Below are 18007 nucleotides of genomic sequence, written 5' to 3'. Positions count from 1 at the left end.
AATTCAGCAAACTGAGCGCTCACATGTGCCAAGCAGATGGCAAGGGGGAGCGGGCTGGGCTGGCCTTGCTCCGCACAGACCCCCAAGCAGCTGGCAAACGGTCCAATTACCTGGCACATGCGAGGGTTTCGTGGCAGGAAGAATGACACGGAATAGGGGTGAAGGGCCATTTGACAGACAGGCAACTCCATCATCTGAACGCTTTAAACAAACCGTTGCCCTAGCAACCTGAGGAGAAAGTTTGTTTTTCTTCTTTTTCATGCTGCCTTTAGCCTCTCAAGTGTCAAGTCCAATTCTTAGACCCGGGGGTTCCCCCGCCAGCAGGTTCCCTGCCCCTGCCCCTGCCCCAGCCCAGACTTTCAATGAGAAATCCTCAACTAGGTGATAGGAGATTATCTGATTAAAGCCATTCGCACTAAGGCGAGAATGAGGCTTAATCCTTTAAAAGTGTTTGCTTTGACAAAGGACAGCTTGTTAACCATAATGAACCACCAATTGGCTGCGAAAGGATCCCTCCTCCTCACCTTTGGACTCCTGGCCCCCACTGCCTTCCCTTATAGATGTTTCTAACTCTCTATCCCTCTCTTTTCCTCTCTGTAAAAAATCAATAAAATATATTTTAAAAAATGGTGTGACTTGTCATGCACCTGCTTGAACATGGTGCTTTATTTATTTATTTATTTAATCCTCACCAGATAGTATTTTCTTTTTCTTTCTTTCTTTTTTTTTTTTAATTTTTAAGAAGGGAGGAGAGGTGAGAGAAAAAAAGAGAGAAACATCAATGTGACCGATGCGAGAGAAACACATGGTCTGGCTGCCTCTGGCACGTGCCCCAACCGGGTCCAGGGGTTGAACCTGCAACCGAGGTACATGCCCTTGGCCTGGAATCAAACCTGTGACTCTTCGGTCCATGAGCCGATGCTCTAACCACTGAGGAAACTGGCCAGAGCCATGGCTCTTCTTAGGCAACTGAACTATGTTTCACTTCATACCAGGTAAGCATCAGTGGCTTCTGGGCCTAAAACAAATTCGACAAACCATCAAGCCCCCATGGAAGATAATCCTACATATTCTCTAATGCTTAGGTTGCTGTTTGCTTGAAAGCCTTCCCCCTGTCCCTTTCAAAGACATGGCGGCCCTGAGTGCCCCTTGAGAATGATAGTGGGGCCTCTGAGATGGGGGTATCTTAGACTATATATCAATAGAATATACAATAGGTATGTTGTAGAATATATATGTAATATATTTATATATCGCCTATATGAATTTTGGGGAATAAAACCTTCTTTGCAGACGTTAGTATACTTTATAAATTCGTTCAACCAATTATGGTTAAATCATCAGAACAAATAAATGAATAGGCCATTCCTCATTTGTATCTCATTTACCAGTAACGTCAGAAGCCTCAACGGACAGTCTTTGCGAACTGTCCAAATGACTCTTCTGGCCACACTTGGATGGATCCGAATGCCCATTTGTCGGCCATGAACTTAGCAATGAATAACCACTGGCAGGACAGATCCATTTAGACTTCTCAGTAACAAATGGGTTTTTAGACACTGTGGAACACGCTTTTCCCTTTTTGGCTGGAGGTCACCCTCGTTTCTGGCTGGAGGTCACCCTCACTGCTGAATTTTCACTCTAAGCCTTTTTGCTCTCAGCTTCTCTCCTGTCCGGTTCCCAAAGTGCCCCCAAGCACCTCGCAAAGGGCCAGCCTCTGCTAGAATCTGAGGTCATAGTTGCCGAAACTGGTTTGGCTCAGTGGATAGAGTGTTGGCCTGCAGACTGAAAGATCCCAGGTTTGGCCAAAAACGGTTTGGCTCAGTGGATAGAGCGTTGGCTTGCGGACTCAAGGGTCCCAGGTTCGATTCTGGTCAAGGGCATGTACCGTGGTTGCGGGCACATCCCTAGTAGGGAGTGTACAGGCGGCAGCTGATTGATGATTCTCTCTCATCGATGTTTCTAACTCTCTATCCTTCTCTCTTCCTCTCTGTAAAAAAAAAAATCAATAAAAAATATATATATTGAAAGGTCCCAGGTTTGATTCTGGTCAAGGGCATGTACCTTGGTTGCGGGCACATCCCCAGTAGGGAGTGTACAGGAGGCAGCTGATCGATGTTTCTCTCTCATCAATGTTTCTAACTGTCTATTCCTCTCTGTAAAAAAAATCAGTAAAATATATTTTTTAAAAATCTTTGTTCCTGGATGTAAAATTATTAGTTTTTCTGTTCCCTAATATAAAAAGTAATATGTACTTATTTTAAATAATGTGTCAAGTGCTTTTATAGGAGTTTATTGTGCTCAGACACAAATGTTTAAAGATGTTTATGCCTGACAGCTCTGGACTAGCCATAGAGCCACAATCTGTACCTCCTGCCCACAGGCTTACTATTCCCATGCACAGTGTAACCTCTTCCTACAGTTTCATGACTCCCACATCCCCGCAAAAGCACTTTCCTACCTGTCATTTCGTCTTTGCACTCAAGTAAAGAAAAAGTTAACTGCACAGAAGGGGCTGGCCGCTCTGGACCTTTCTCTGGATGAAGTCATTCGTTTCTAAAGATAGTCTAAATTACAGGCTAAGCCAGAATAGTTTTCCTACCTTGCGTTGACTTTGAAGTCTGTTTATTCTTACATAGTCCGGTAGGTAGGGCTTGGAAAAGGCTGTAAATAATTTGTCAAGTTCCCTAGATACTGAGCACTTGACGTGGGCCCTGGGAGGTGTTCATTCTGTTGGATTAGACTTTGCACTTCTGGGAAAGTGCAGATTTGGCACAAAGCATCTCATTTATATGAAGCAGCCACATCAAGTATTAGAAAAGGGGAGCAACCTAGATGATCCTGGGCACAACGTTGGATATTTTCCTTTCCATAATGAAAGAAGAAGTCATCTCATGTAAATCTATTTTACTTATGACCAAATAACCAGGTGACCAGGGAAAACACTTTCTACTTCGGAGTTATAGACAACAGGCATACACATGCTAAATATAGCACACAGGCCATTCTCCATAGGGGTGCTGTTGGCAATAGGACATGCCCCCCTCCCCCAACACACACACACACACACACACACACACACACACACACACCCCGCCAGCTTGGTGCAATGGGTCTGTGTATGCACCATATTTTTTAGAAGAATCAGGTTACAAAACCAGAGGGTGTTATTTCAAAGGTTGCTCTTTTGCCCATGGCCTTGATTCCTGTGCAAGTTTAGAGCCTGTTCTCAGGCACAGGATTCTGGACAGTCTGAGTCTCAGCTTCCTGCAAACTGAAAACCGCTATTGCACACAACGGTGGTGATGAATGACATCATGAACACTAACTTAACACAGGCCAGGCCTTTGAGAAATGATAGCCATTTCTATCACTTAAAATAGTAGTTGTGAATTTAAAAATCTAGACTGTTTGAAAAAATAAACTCATGTCAAACTTCAGGTCTCTTGTAAATATAAGGATTAAAATCAAATTACAACTTTAAAAAAAATTTGCAGCCACACTTGGCAAGAGAAGAAGCAGATCATCTTAGTTTTTTTATTTTGAACAGAGAGGTAGGATGTCATGAGAAGGGAATCCATGATGTTCCTGGGAATTGATAAATAGGCACTTTAGCAACATCACTCTTAACTGGCCAGTGCACAGCCTTCTTTCGTCTAACTTTCCCCATTAACCTGACAAGGCAAAACACGAGGAGGGCAAGCCAAGCCAAGCCAAAAGCATCTACCACTTTAAGGAAGAGTATATGATGCACAGTTGCATGGAAACCACTTCCTTTAGAGGCGTGTGTGAATTTTTTTTTAAACTCAGAACTGTTGCCACAGGATAAAACTTCAGTTGTCTACTTGTTTCTTTTTAAGTAACACAAGACCAGAGACCCTTCCAAGGGTAGCTTCCTTTTTTTTTTTTTTTTTTTTTTCCAGCTTTTTAACTTTCACCTCCCTGAAAAGGGAAAAAAAAAAATATGTGTCTCCCAACTCTATCAGAGCAAACAGGCTCGGAACTCCAGGAGAGAAAAGAAAGATAATGTGTTGCTAAGTACAATTTAGTAACAAACGCTCCGGCCCACAGGAACCATGACGTTACCCACGGAAAGAGGAACATTTATGCCTGTGAGATTCTCTTCCAACCAGAGGAACAAAGCCAAATAAGGCAGGAGGCGAGGAGAGCTGGCTCCGAGGAAGCATCCTCAGCATGCAGTTCTGCGGGGCGGTCATCATGTTAGCTAAATACAGTCACGTCCCAAGCCACGTGCTCTTGCGACGCTCCCCTGTTAACACAATAAGTGGCAGGACTCTCACGACAGAAAACCTGCTACTCTCTTATGCTAACAGACTCGCCGCTTGGTTCACATGCCTACGAAAAGCAGCAGGTTGGGGGAATGGCTTTCTGTTTTAAAAGCCTTTTCTCCTATTCAGGCATTGCAAGCCTTTGTGCATTTGTTTTCTCACACTTTGCACTAAGCCTATAAGGGGAATCCTCATTCCCACATATTTACAAGACAGGATAAAATGCATCGCTTAAAGTCATCTGTACCCTCCACACTTCTCAGTACCAGTGGCATATGGTCTCCTATTTGGATGTTGTTGGGAGCCCTTAAAAGTTAGCTTCTAGCTCCCACAATGTCATATCGGCCTGCCTTGGGTAAGTTAGGATCCTCTTCTTCTCAACCCAGCTCACCACCATCCTTCTAGCACACGCATCCAAGACCACAGTAGTTTTTTTTTTTAAATTAATTAATTATTTATTATTTAAAAATATATATATTTTATTGATTTTTTACAGAGAAGAAGGGAGAGGAACAGAGTTAGAAACATTGATGACAGAGAAATATTGTTCAGCTGCCTCCTGCACACCCCCTCCTGGGGATGTGCCCACAACCAAGGTACATGCCCTTGACCAGACTAGAACCTGGGACCCTTGAGTCCACAGGCCAATTCTCTACCCACTGAGCCAAACTGGTTTTGGCATGTGTTTTGTTTTTTTTTCTTTCAGCTTTTAACCAAACCAGAAACAGAAGCCATACTAGTTATCATTAACTTTTTTTCACTTCTATAAATTATCTTTAATAATAAAAGCATAATATGCTAATTAGACCAGAGGTCCTTCCGGACAACCTTCTGAATGAAGCCGAGGCTGTGAGGGAGGCCCAGATCCCGGGTGCCAGAGGGAAGCCGGTGCCGGCAGCTTGGGGAGAACGAAGGCCTACTCTTGCATGAATTTCATGCATCAGGCCTCTAGTTTCTTTTATATTTTTTTAAAGAATCTTAAATTTTATTTTCCAATTACAGTTACATCCAATGTTATGTTGTATTAGCTTCAGGTATACAGCATAGTGATTAGACAATCATGTACTTTACAAAGTGTTCTCCTGATATTTCCTGTACCCACTTGGCAACATGCCTCATTTATTACCATATTATTGACTTTATTTCCTATGCTGCATTTTACATCTCTGTGACTAGTCTGCAACTATCAACTTGCACCTTTTAATCCCTTCACTTTTTTGTTTTTAACAAGTATAGGGGGAAGTCATATGTTCTTGTGGTTCCTGACTAATAGATGTTGATACTGTTTATTCAGTAATAATAATAATAATCCTATATAATAAAGAGGTAATATGCAAATTGACCATCACTTCAACACACAAGATGGCCACCCCCATGTGGACACGAGATGGCCACCACAAGATGGCCATCAGGGGAGGGCAGTTGTGGGTGATCATGCCAACAGGGAAGGCAGTTGGATGGGACCAGGCCTGCAAGGGAGGGCAGTTGGGGATGACCAACCCTGTAGGGGAGGGCAGTTGGGGGCAACCAGGCTGGTAGGGGAAGACAGTTGGGAGTGACCAGGCCTGCAGGGAAGGGCAGTTGGGGGCGACCAGGCCAGCAAGGGAGGGTAGTTAAGGACAATTGAGCTGGCAGGGAATTAGTTAGGCATCAATCTGGCAGATGGGGAGTGGTTAGGGGGTGATCAGGTTGGTAGGCAGGCAAGCAGTTGGGAACCAGCAGTCCTGGATTGTGAGATGGATGTCTGGCTGCCTGTTTAACTCTAATCCCATGGGGCAGCCAGACATCCCTTGAGGGGTTCCAGATTGGAGAGGGTGCAGGCTGGGCTGAGGGACCCACCCATCCCATACACAAATTTTGTGCACCAGGCCTCTAGTAATAATAATAATAATAATAATAATAATAACAACAATAAAGAATAGGTCTTTTTCTGTCTGCTATTTATATTCCTCTGTAAATCACACTCATTCTACCAACCTTCCCCTCCCCCCCCCAATAAAAAAGCTGTGTCCAAAAAACTCTAGGATTAAGAAGATAATAATTGGGTCATTTATATCTGTTGGAATAATAAACATAAATCAGAGAAAAATGATAATTACTCTGGAAAATGCAAAGAAACTACTACCTTAAAGTGGTTGTTCTAAGGATCTCTATTGTCATTAGCACTGAGACAAGGGACCATCAACTGTCTCTGGAGACTGGAAAATCACTTTTTCCCTAGTCTTTTCTGCTTCATGTCTATGCAAAAAATGAAAGTGCCTGATCACCTCATTAACAGACATCGGTGTACCTATGGCCATAATCAGGGTCAATTATTCCATAGTAAAATAGCTAACAAAATGTAAGTTCGCACCTGCAAATAATATATGAGCCCTTTTTCACTTTTATCAAAGCTGCAGCTATTATGGAAAAGGCAAGAAAATGTAGTGAACCTTTGAAGGTAAACACAGCTTATCTGAAATTTCTCTAAATATAATTATGTATCTTCTAAGAAAGATTTTGACTTATGTAGTAGTTTCTGCTTCTCTTCACACAACGGTTCTCCCTGGCCTGTGTAAAACACAGATAAGGAATGGTTCATTCAATGCATTCCTCTCCCAATCCACACATGTGCATGTCCCTGAAAATATCTGCTCACAATGCACAACTCCTTTTCTTGGCCTACAACCTGGGCAACCTGGTCCTTTGTTACGTCCTTAGCATCATCTTCCACTACCCTCTGATGCTTCGACCCCTCCTTTCTACTTCTCAGATATGCCAGGCTCACTTCCCATCACTCTCTCTCTCTTTTAAATATAAATTTTATTGATATTTTACAGAGAGAAAGGGATAGGGATAGATAGTTAGAAACATCGATGAGAGAGAAACATGGATAAGCTGCCTCTTGCACACCTCCTACTGGGGATGTGCCTGCAACCAAGGTACATGCCCCTGATTGGAATCGAACCTGGGACTCCTCAGTCCACAGGCTGACGCTCTATCCACTGAGCCAAACTAGTTAGGACACCATTTCTCTTTTGAGTTACTCTTCCTAGAGTGCACTGGGTGGCACTCCCAAGCGTTTCAACACTCAGGGTTTAGTGTAGCTATTATCCTTTTGAGACACACCTGGGAAAGTTAGCTAGATGAAGAAGTTTCCTCCTCTGTTTCTATCCCCTTAGTTTGCTGAATTTTCTTCATGCTGCTATTGTCATCTCACATTTCCTTTTAAAACATTTACTTGTTTACTGATTTTCTTCTTGTCTCTCCCCACTAGGACTGACGTTCGGCTCCTTGAGGACAGAACTGGGTCCTGCCCATCACTGAGTCCCCAGGGTTTCCACCAGTGCTAATGGCATAATGTGTGACACAAAAATCCATGAACAAAGGCATCTCAGAATGAACACGGAGCCTTCTCACAAGAATGAAAATCCTCTTCAGATACACCGACTTCCTGAGAAGAACCGCAAAGTCAAGGCCATAGAATACTTTCTATGGTGGGACCATAAAATAGAGGAAAGGGTGGCTCGGTGGTAATTTCATGTATGAAAAGGTTTTCCCCGTTCTTTGAGATTTTCCTTAAAATGTATTATCCCAAGTCTTGTTTGCCTACTGAAAAGGTTGAAGCTTCAATGTCAAAGCTGCCTTTCCCAGGAGCCTGGTGCCATCGCTGCCCTGGAAGTGTAACTTTCAATTATTGTGAGGTCTCAGATGACACCCCCGTCCCCCCATATTTTTCATATTGTGAAATCCACTTCTCTTAATATTTTTCCTTTTAGAGTGTGAGACTCACCCTGTAATCTATGGAGTCACCCTCTAATCTATGGAGTCTTTGCTGTATCTAAACCACAGTTTGGCCTGCCTTACTTCACAATGAATAATAATAACATGATAAAGGTCCAGCTGAGATCAGTTCTGTGACCATTATCAAGCTACATTTCACTCTCTGAGCATTTTTTCCTTTAAAATTTATCTTTCAATTACAGTTGACATTCAATGCTATTTTGTATTTGTTTCAGGTGGATAGCATAATTGTCAAACAATTGTACAATTTACAAAGTGTTCTCCCCAATAAGTCTAGTTGACACCATGCATAGTTATTATAATAGTATTGACCATATTCCCCAGGCTTTACTTTATTAAACTTTTTAATAAAAAATCTGTAAAATAGAAATAATAATATTTGTTTCACAGGGTTGGTGAGGGTATTAAATTAGTTAATCATGGGAAGCACCTGATAGAAAATGATACCAAAAACTAGTACTATAAAACAAGGTGCAATGATACTGAAAAACTGATACTAAGAAATGTAATAGAAAAGCTATTATTATTAACATGGTCATGATCATCATCATCATCATCGCTTTTATTATTTAGAGCCCAGTACTCTCAAGAACCAAGTCATGGTTATAACCTTAAACTGAATATATTGGCACAAAAGAAACTGTTCCCCTAGAGTAGCTTTATAATCCATTTCTAGGCCAAAAATAGAATCAGGAAATAATTGCAAAACTCTATGTGAGCTATATGCTCAGCCATGAGGCCAGCAGAGGCAGATGGCTGATCAGGAAAGGATTCTGAAAGGAGGTCGCTCTTCCATCTGGCTTGAGGAAAGCAGTGAACCCTAATGGGCATAGAAGGACGGACACATGTGTTTCTGGGTGGCGAGGGCAGGGGCAGTCAAGTGCAAAGGCAGGGGGCAGCAACCCTGAGCATTTTTAAGAGACATTGCAGCAGCCACTGTGAACTCATCTCTTCTTAGCTCAAGGGGAAGAGCTCACACAGAGAAAAGGGGAACTTCTCGTTCTATTCGTTGACTCTGGGGACCACGTTTTGGTTTCAGTTCCTTTCACTCAGTGTTAGCAGAAGTATCCCCACCTGTCAATTGCATGGCAGTTTAGAGCTCTACCATGATTATGGCCTCCTCCAGATGACCCTGGGACATGGTTGTCATTTTTTTTATTATGGCTTTTTTTCTTATACATGAGGCTCAGAAATGTTGAGACCTTTTTCTTAATCATAATTCATTTGAGTACCTCCTATGTTTCATGTATTCTTCTAGGTACTGGGGATGTGTCAGAAGCCAATCATTGTTTCACTAATACAGAAGTGTGGATGGGGAATCTGGAAGGCTAGTCAACCTTAATTGCTCTGAAATGTCAGGGCTAATCACTCATTGCTTGATTGAGACATTGGTAGTTGAAGTAGCCCCCACCTGTTAGTATTATGATTGGCTGTTATTGGAATTTCCTGCCTGAGGGATATGGGTGTATCCCATTATCTTAATAAAATGGATGGCAAAGTGTAGTGGTCCTCTCTTGGGCTTCCACCTGGCCTCCATTTCCCAAATGAATGCTTTTCTAGTCTCTTTTCATTTGTGCGAGGCCTTCTCCAGAACCCGAACCCTGAACCAATCGGGACGTGAAAGGGCTTTCCACAGGGATGTAACATGAACTGAACAGACCAAATCCCTACCCTCTTCAAATTTATGTTATAGTGGGAGAAACAGAAAATAAATGATTAAAGAGAGAAATAAAGATGAAAAAATTTAAATATGTTTTTATTAATTTTTTTTTTTTTTTTTTTTTTTTTTTTTTTTTTTTTTTTTTTTTTTTTTTAGAGAGAAGAAAGGATAGGAATAGAGAGAATATCAATTGGCTGCCCATGACGTGGCCCCTACTGGGGATCCAACCTGAAACACAGGCATGTGCCCTGACCAGGAATCAAACCCGTGACCTTTTTTTGGTTCATGGGTTGATGCTCAATTACTGAGCCACACTGTCCAGGAAAATATGGAACTTTTATGTTGTCTTAAGTGCTATTAAAAAAATAAAAATGGGGCAAAAGGACAGAGAGTGACTGGGTTAGGGACATTACACTACAGTATGTAGTTGGTCATGGAAGACATCCATTTGTAAGAACATATGAGCAGAGATCTGAACAAAGAAGAATTGTGTTGCAGTAATATGTGTGGGAAGAGCATGCCAGGAAAGAGGAAAGAGCATGCGCACAGTCCCTGAATCAGAAATGAAATTGTGATAGCCTAGGGGCAAAATGAGAAGAGGAGCCAGAGCTTAGTAAATAAAGGGAGGAGAGGTAGGATATCAAAGAGGAGGTGTGGGTGGAGGCCAAACGTATAACCTATAGTGAGGAATTTGGATTTGATCCCAATTCAAATAGGATGCCGTTGAAGAACTTTGAGAAGGGAGCCACATGATTTGACTTATATTTCAAAAGGTCATGCTGGCAAAGATGCAAGAGTAGAAAAAAGAGGAACTTCTTAGGAGGCTACAACCAGAACAGAGAGAGAAGTATCCATCTGTGCTCCAGATGGTGGTCAGCCTTGGGATATAGTTTGGAAAAATATATTGACAAACTGATAAGTAAGATGTAGGTGAGAGAAAGAAAGGAATCAATGGTGCTTTTGACCTAGATAACTGGCTGTAAGATGATGCCAATGACCAAAAAACATTGGGGATGGAGGAGAGCAAGAAAGACAATGAGGAATTATATTGTGGACATGTTGACTTTGAGATGCTTATTGATATCTGAATGAAGAAATGTAATGTTCCCTTTGAGGCATGAATCCAAAAATTGGCAGAAAGTTAAGGAAATAGGGATTTCTTCTTTTTTTTTTAATTAAAATTATGGGACTAGATATCTGGGGAAAGAGGAGAAATTGGCAGAAAGTTAAGAAAATAGGGATTTTTTTAAAATTTAAAGTTATGGTACTAGGTATCTGGAGGAAGAAGAGGTATCTAAGTTCCACAGACAGAATGGAAATTGAAAATGAATCTTTTGACATGGACCCACTTTCTCTTGCTATCACAAATATTGATATATGTTCAGAATTGTAAGTATCAGAGTAGAATATGGGGGAGTTTCAGGGGAAGGAACATTCTAGAATCACCCACAGGTTATTTCCTTTCCTTATCTAATTGTGTGATGTATATTCACATTTAACTTCAAGAGGATAACCTCCAGAATAATAAATTTGTAAAGTTGACCAAGTACCACAGATATCTGAAATGAACAGTTTTAGGAATATCCAAGAAGGTAATTGATTTCAATACTAAATGTAGGTTGAATAGAATTGAAATATAAAGATAGAAATTTATCCAATAACTCAGTTATTTTTTAATTATATCACAACAGTTGAATTAGGACATATGAAGTTTGTTTAATAAAAAACGGTTGGGGCAAGACTTAATCGCCATGGTTTAGGGGGAAAAATGATTAAAGTAAACCAATTCAAAAAAAAATTAAATCAATAAGAATGTCAAGGGGGTGGGGGGGAGGAAGTGTCCTAAAATTGCAAAGAAGCTGAAACAAATGACACCAACTGTGTTTCAAATGAATACTATGATAAGCCTGAACAAAAGAAAGAACAGGATGGGAGGGTGAGAAGGAGGAAGGGAGTAAGATAGGGAAGTAGGGAGGGAGAAAAGGAGAAGGGGAGGAGGAAAGAAGGAAGGGAGCTAGAGAGGAAAGGAACGCGATAGGGAAGAAGGGAGGGAAATGGGAGGAAGAGAGGAAGAGAATCAGATAGGGAAGACAGGAGGGGGCTGAGCAAATGAGTAAGCATGATGGTGTCCTCAGGATCCAGGACTCTTCCTCTGGAAAAGGGAGCAGGGGCGGGCAAACAAAACCCTGTGGGGGCAGATTGGAATTTGAGGTATCAGATGAATTTATCATGTCCAAAATATATGTAAATGATACAAGTGTTTTTATGTACATATGCATGTGCATTTGTATGTTTGTGTCTCTAGCTGTGTGTAAACATGCATATATTTCTGTGAAAGGGTCAAGAAGCAAAAGGACTCCACGGGCAAAGAGTATCCTGACACCCAGATCTCAGCCTCCAACACCATCCCCCACTCAAGGAAATGAGAAATGAGTGATTCCAGGGGTGGACTAGGATAAGCACCAGGTCAGCTTAGGACATCATTTTATGCTACACGAAGTAACAAAGTGTTCCTTAGATAAGGGGCCAGGCCACAGAATAGAAGCCAGAATGAAGAGGCCCCATAAGTCAATTGTGGACACTGCACACCAAAATAAGGAAGGCAGTAATGAACTATAAGCCACTGAAAATATAGAAATTCAGTAATGTGCAGATACAGGCATGAATAATTCAAGAAAGGGGAAAGCAGGGAGTTCTTTTGCTCATAGTAGAAGGGAAAAGACTGACACAAATGTGCGGGGGGTCCTGGAGTTAAAATATTGTTTTGTAACTGTGATAGGAAAGATTGCATCAGCTGAGAGCATCAATTAATATTAAACCCAAGTGAAAGTTTCTTATGAGGAGCCATCTTTATAAAACGGATAAATCAGGCACCACCTTGACTAGGCAACCAAAATGGACATCACCAACCAGTGTGGCTCAGTGGTTGAGCATTGACCTGGTCAGGGCATATGCCCAGGTTGCATCCTCGCCTTTGTGGGGTGTGCAGGAAGCAACCAATCAATCAATGGTTCTCTCTCATTATTGATGTTTCTCTCTCTCTCTCCCTCAGCCTTCTGTTCTGAAATCAAGTTAAGAAGTTAAGAAAACAAATGAAATGAACATCATTGATGTGGAAGACATGAACATTATGTGCTTAAGATGTGACAGCCTGAGAGAAAACTCCATCGCCTATGCAGTATCCCAGCAGAAAAGGCATAATCACCAGGAAACGTCAGACAAAGGCAAAATGAGAAGCATTCTGTGAAAAGGAAAAAGGAGTTGGTGAATAGACGGTACTCATTAAAATGTTCCCTTTTTGAAAAGTCAAAGGCATTATGTGGAAATGATCCAGATGAAAGGAGACTCAAGAGACACTATAGCTAAATGTGATCCTTAGCTCTTAGACTGGTTCCTTTCTGGAGGAGAAAACACCAGGAAGGTGAATAGCAGAACAAGAAGACGGACAAACGAGAGAAAAGCATCTTATCCATGAGAATGTAAGAAGTAAACAATTGTCTGTAAGCACTGTGTAAGACATTACCTCTATTTTTTTATTAGTGAGACACTGAGATAAAAGCCAGTGTTGTTTATAACTTACCCCTAAGTGGTCCAGAAAAGAAATTATGGAGATGAAAGTTAGAATGAGAGAAAATTATAACGTAAATGGGGTAAAATATTAAGATGAGGCAAATCTTAGTAATGGCATATGGGAGTTCATTCTACTATTTTCATTTTACAACCTTTTTTGAGCTTAAAATTATTTCTAAATTTAAAAAAATCCAGTGCCATCAGATACATGTTTTATTTTACTCAGAAAAAGCCTAATTTCATGGAAAATGTTTTGGCCTCTACACTCATTCAGATCTGTTCACCATCATCGAAAAAGAATAAAAGTATCTGCTTAAATTATTTTTCTTATGAAAAGTGAAAATAAATTTAACGAAGGCATATATAACAAAAAAATCTACTGGTTTTCTTTTCAGAATGAAAACAGGGTAGTGATGTTTTTTTAAGATCCTATTACTATTTATATAGTTTCTAAATAGGAACAATCTTGAGAATGTGATAATTAATACATTTAAAACACACTAAAGTTTACGATGAATTTATCTATAAAATAGAAAAATAATGAGGTGTGACATTTTATACTAGCTCATGTAGTGATGCCAGTGGGCTAACATAATTTCTGATCTACTTTCCGTAGTTCCTATATTAATAAATGGCTTTAATGCCACAGTTTAAAATTTGGATTAAAAATACAAATTCAGTCTTTTCCTCAATAATACTGAAAAAATTAAAACCTATTTTCTGTACATGTAAAGAATGATGAAAATATAAAGCTAGAAGAAATTTGGAAAACATAAAATCTAAGTACCCAGTTTTAGTTTATGTAAAATAATAACAATATCAATGATGTCAGGTAAGTGGTAGAAATATAATAATAATGCTCAATAAACAAATAATTTACATTTTGAAGATTTAAAAATATATATATTTTTATTTTTAAGTACAGATGTATAAACTGATTGCACCTAGTATAACCTTTAAGTGGAAATATGAAGAAATGTTAAAATAGCTGCATCTGTCTTTTATAATGGCAGAAGTTATTTCTTATATGGAGTTGAGATACATATTCTATGTTACAGAGCACATGTACTGCCATGGTGCACATTTTTGTGAAAACAATAATTTTCCATGTATTTAACATATGCTTTTATTAAATATAATAAATATGAATATGCTACACGTAGCACTTATTTAGAAGTCTCATCAATTAAAAATCATTCAACAAATGTAGGCAGACCCACATTAGTTTATAAAGGAAGGAAGACTCACAGTATCTAGATTGAAAGCATTTTTGTTTCTGAATTCCATCCCTCTTAGCCTTCACCCACACCACAATCTTTCTGTCAGGCCACAAATGCTCTTGTCTTTATTTTTGTAAATAAGAAAATGACCTATAGAAGGTAAAAATAAACAAACAAATGAACAAATGCTTCAGTCTTTCAAAAGTTCATTTGTAAGTCCCCTCCGGTGAAACAAGTAGCATTGCTGTTTCAAAGTGAGTTATTATTTGAAAGGTAATATATCTGCTGGGGTGGGAGAGAGCCCAAGACAAGCAGCTTCGACAGATAGGAAGTTCATACCATGAAGGAAGGAGACACCTCTCCATGGTAGACTGGCTGGATCAACCCTGGTTATCAATAGTTTGACACATTCCCAGCAAGATCACCGACCTGCCAGCCATGCCTTACTAACACAGATGTAACAGTTTTATGAGGCTGTCATTCAGTTTCAACTTTCATCAGACTCCATGAAAATTGGTGTCTTAGCGTGTCACATGAATGTAATCTTAACAAAACATGGTAAAATATGCATCGGTAGTTCAAAAGTCAGCATCAATATTTACAATAGTATATCTCATTTCACTTTAAACATTTGGGTTGGGGGACAGGCTCGAAATGCTTTTTCTTACAAACATCGTGTAATGTTGAAATCAAAAGCACATGCAACGTGTCCGTTGTTCTCCTAACAGTGACCAAAAGGTCGCCTTCAACAATCTTTATGTCTCGTGTTAACGCAGCCAGAGAAGCACTAATTTTTCTGTCAATACAATTTTTGCAAAGGCAGAACAAATTCTGAACTTATTTTCCGTAACCTGGGACTGGGCTATTCATTCAGAAACTTTAATCATTCTCAACAGCATCAACACATCTGTCTTCCAGCGGGGTGGCATTTTCTTTACTGCTTTGCCCTTTATTTGCTGCTTTTAATTACAGTGGTGATCAATTGAGACTGTAATCTCCTTGGGCTATGTTTTCTCTTGGCTGTTATCAGTTACTCAGTGTAATACCACACTCCATGTAAAACATCCACAGTGCTCAATAGTTCATGATAAAAAAAAAATTATCTCATACATTAAGTTCTGGACATATATAATACTCCAATTATTTTTTTAAAGGAGGGCATTAAAAATGATATAGAAAATAACAGGATCAGGGTCTGATGGAATCAGTTGTGTTTGATTAGTGGGTAGGTCATAAGACGCAAATGCACAATTTTTATGGGTTTCCCACAACTAACAACTTTAATTTAAAAATGTCCATCTAGTTCAGGATGTCAAACTCGAGTCCAAAGTTCATTTTCCTGAATTTATAATATTAACAGTCTGCTTTCCTTCTCCCTATAATCTCTTGTGATAGCACCTTGTGTCAAAAACAACAACAAAGCATTTTCCAGGTCATGTAACAGAACCAGTCTGAGAGTACTATTTTGCAAAACTAATAAAAATTAAATCCATTATTTGATGGAACAATGCAAAATTACTTTTTTAAAAAAATAAAGAGATTATGCTAATTAAGAAAATAAAAGAACACTGAACAAATTAAGTAAACATTCAAATTCTTTTACTTGGGTTGTGTAGCTTTTACCAAATCTCACAGAGCAAACAGTTGTGTGTGTCAGCTTCTCAAAATGAGTAGCTAGCGGCAAACTCCCATATGTCTTAACAGAATTCTTCACTGCTGCATTTTTAAAAAATGTATTAAACACTATAAGGATTATACCAACTGTTTTTTTTTAAAAAAGATTTAAAATTGCTAAATAATGAACATAACTGTGTGGAATAGTTAACATATATAAGCATTGCTCTAGATTGGCACAATCGAGAAAAATTTTCTGCTGAAAATAGATAATTTTAACATTTCACTAATGAGATCAGTTTTTGCTTAATTGGGTCTCCAATGATGGGTCCAAATAGTCTTACTTTGTTTTAGTTCTTGCTCAATTTTTAAGCATTAGAATTATTAATTTTGTTAAGAAAAAGATGAATTTCTAAAGTTGGATTTATTTGTCTTATTTAGATTCTAAAATCATGCTACCTATACTACAAAATTGCTCTTTCTATACTATTTAAATATCATCATAATGTGATGACAGGAAAATAATACCAAAATGTCACATTGTAAATAATACAATCTATTTTGGAAGTGGGTAAAAACAAATGCAAGGATGTATTTACCCGGTTGAAGTCCAACTAGTAAAGTGCAAACTGTACAAAAGGATATATGTGGGAGAATTTATAAACGTTAAGAACAAACTAGAGCTAGGAGAAGGAAAAGTTCTCAAATTTATTATGAATCCAAAAGTTCTCTCAGCATTAAATTGTGTGTAAAATGATGGGAAAAGGAGTATGTTTCACTTTGCAGTTAAAATAACTTGAGATCAAATGAGAACTTTAAAAACTTCCAGCTTTTTAAAGGTTGTATGTGAAGTTGAAATGTGGCAAATGTTCTAAAGGTTTTCATTTAATGTATTGACTGCTCCATAGACAGAGTTATTCGATTTATCTAATCTATTCTGCAATCTAGGCAGCATACAAACCGTTGTACTATGAAGAGTAGTCCAAATAATAAAATAAAAAAATAGCAAGGAACAAGTTTTTTCTTACCTCTGTCTGATTTACAGTTGCTTGTTAAGCTGCTTAAATACTTGAGTTCATCTACCAACTCCTCAAAACGCTCCGTTCTCTCTGCTGTCTTCACGAGGTATTTTTCCCCCTCTGCAGAAGGACAATCTACCCAAAGAGGAAGTGGTGAAACACCGGAGCCATTATGCTTCTTAACTGGTATGGAAATGAAAAATTACTCACAGAGCTTACACTTGGAACCACAGTAACCCGCTAGCATTTGTATGGATATACGTGTATAATTAATGTGCACACATTTATATCTGTAAGCGGATTTTAGAAAAGTTATTGAAGTCTTTACTTTATCAAGTAGTGATCATTTACATAAGGAATAGAAAACCAGAAAATGCTGCTCTCTGTGCAAGCTGTCAAGCTGACACACGAGGAATGAAATTGCTCTTAGAAGGCTAATTAGTTTAAAGTCTTGGGAATATGGCCTTCATGCTAAACTGACTACAGACATTTTATAAAAAGGAGGGGGGAAAAAATGGCTTTAGTAAAAGGGCATTTTCCTGGAATCTGGGTAGTGGTTTGTTACCTACAAGTCTTAAACTTCCTTTCTCATGAGTAGCTGCCTGTTACATACAGATAAACCATTGCAAAACCGAAACTGTTGCTTATCCAAGTCTCTCTCAACTTCAGCCACAAGAACAAAAAACAGGTGCACCTCATGAAACACTGAACATTTATCTGGTTAGGTTTCTAACAGGTTGGGACATTAAAAGAACTTTTATGGGACAGAAGGGACAGTGGTCAAAAAAGGGCCTACAACAGTTGATCAAAGCAAAGGCTATTGCCAACTTCAGAAAAAAGAAAGTATAACAA

General features: G+C 39.2%; 1 protein-coding gene across 2 annotated transcripts in view; it reads right to left on the bottom strand.

Moving 5' to 3' along the window:
- MBNL1 (muscleblind like splicing regulator 1) overlaps nucleotides 1-17261 on the bottom strand; it is a 193568-nt gene extending 176307 nt beyond the window's left edge. The window contains exon 1 of one of the 2 annotated variants that reach the window (XM_036445926.2): nucleotides 17165-17261. The gene's annotated coding sequence lies outside the window, so the exon portion shown is untranslated. The remainder of the gene's footprint in view (nucleotides 1-17164) is intronic. The other variant, XM_036445945.2, reaches the window with a different exon arrangement.
- Between the last annotated feature and the right edge of the window lie 746 nt (nucleotides 17262-18007).

Source organism: Pipistrellus kuhlii, unplaced genomic scaffold (genome assembly GCF_014108245.1).
Source record: "Pipistrellus kuhlii isolate mPipKuh1 unplaced genomic scaffold, mPipKuh1.p scaffold_m20_p_2, whole genome shotgun sequence".
In the NCBI taxonomy this organism is placed as follows: Eukaryota; Metazoa; Chordata; class Mammalia; order Chiroptera; family Vespertilionidae; genus Pipistrellus; species Pipistrellus kuhlii.
Note: the sequence above shows the minus strand (reverse complement) of the source record. Positions and strands in the feature narration are given on the sequence as shown.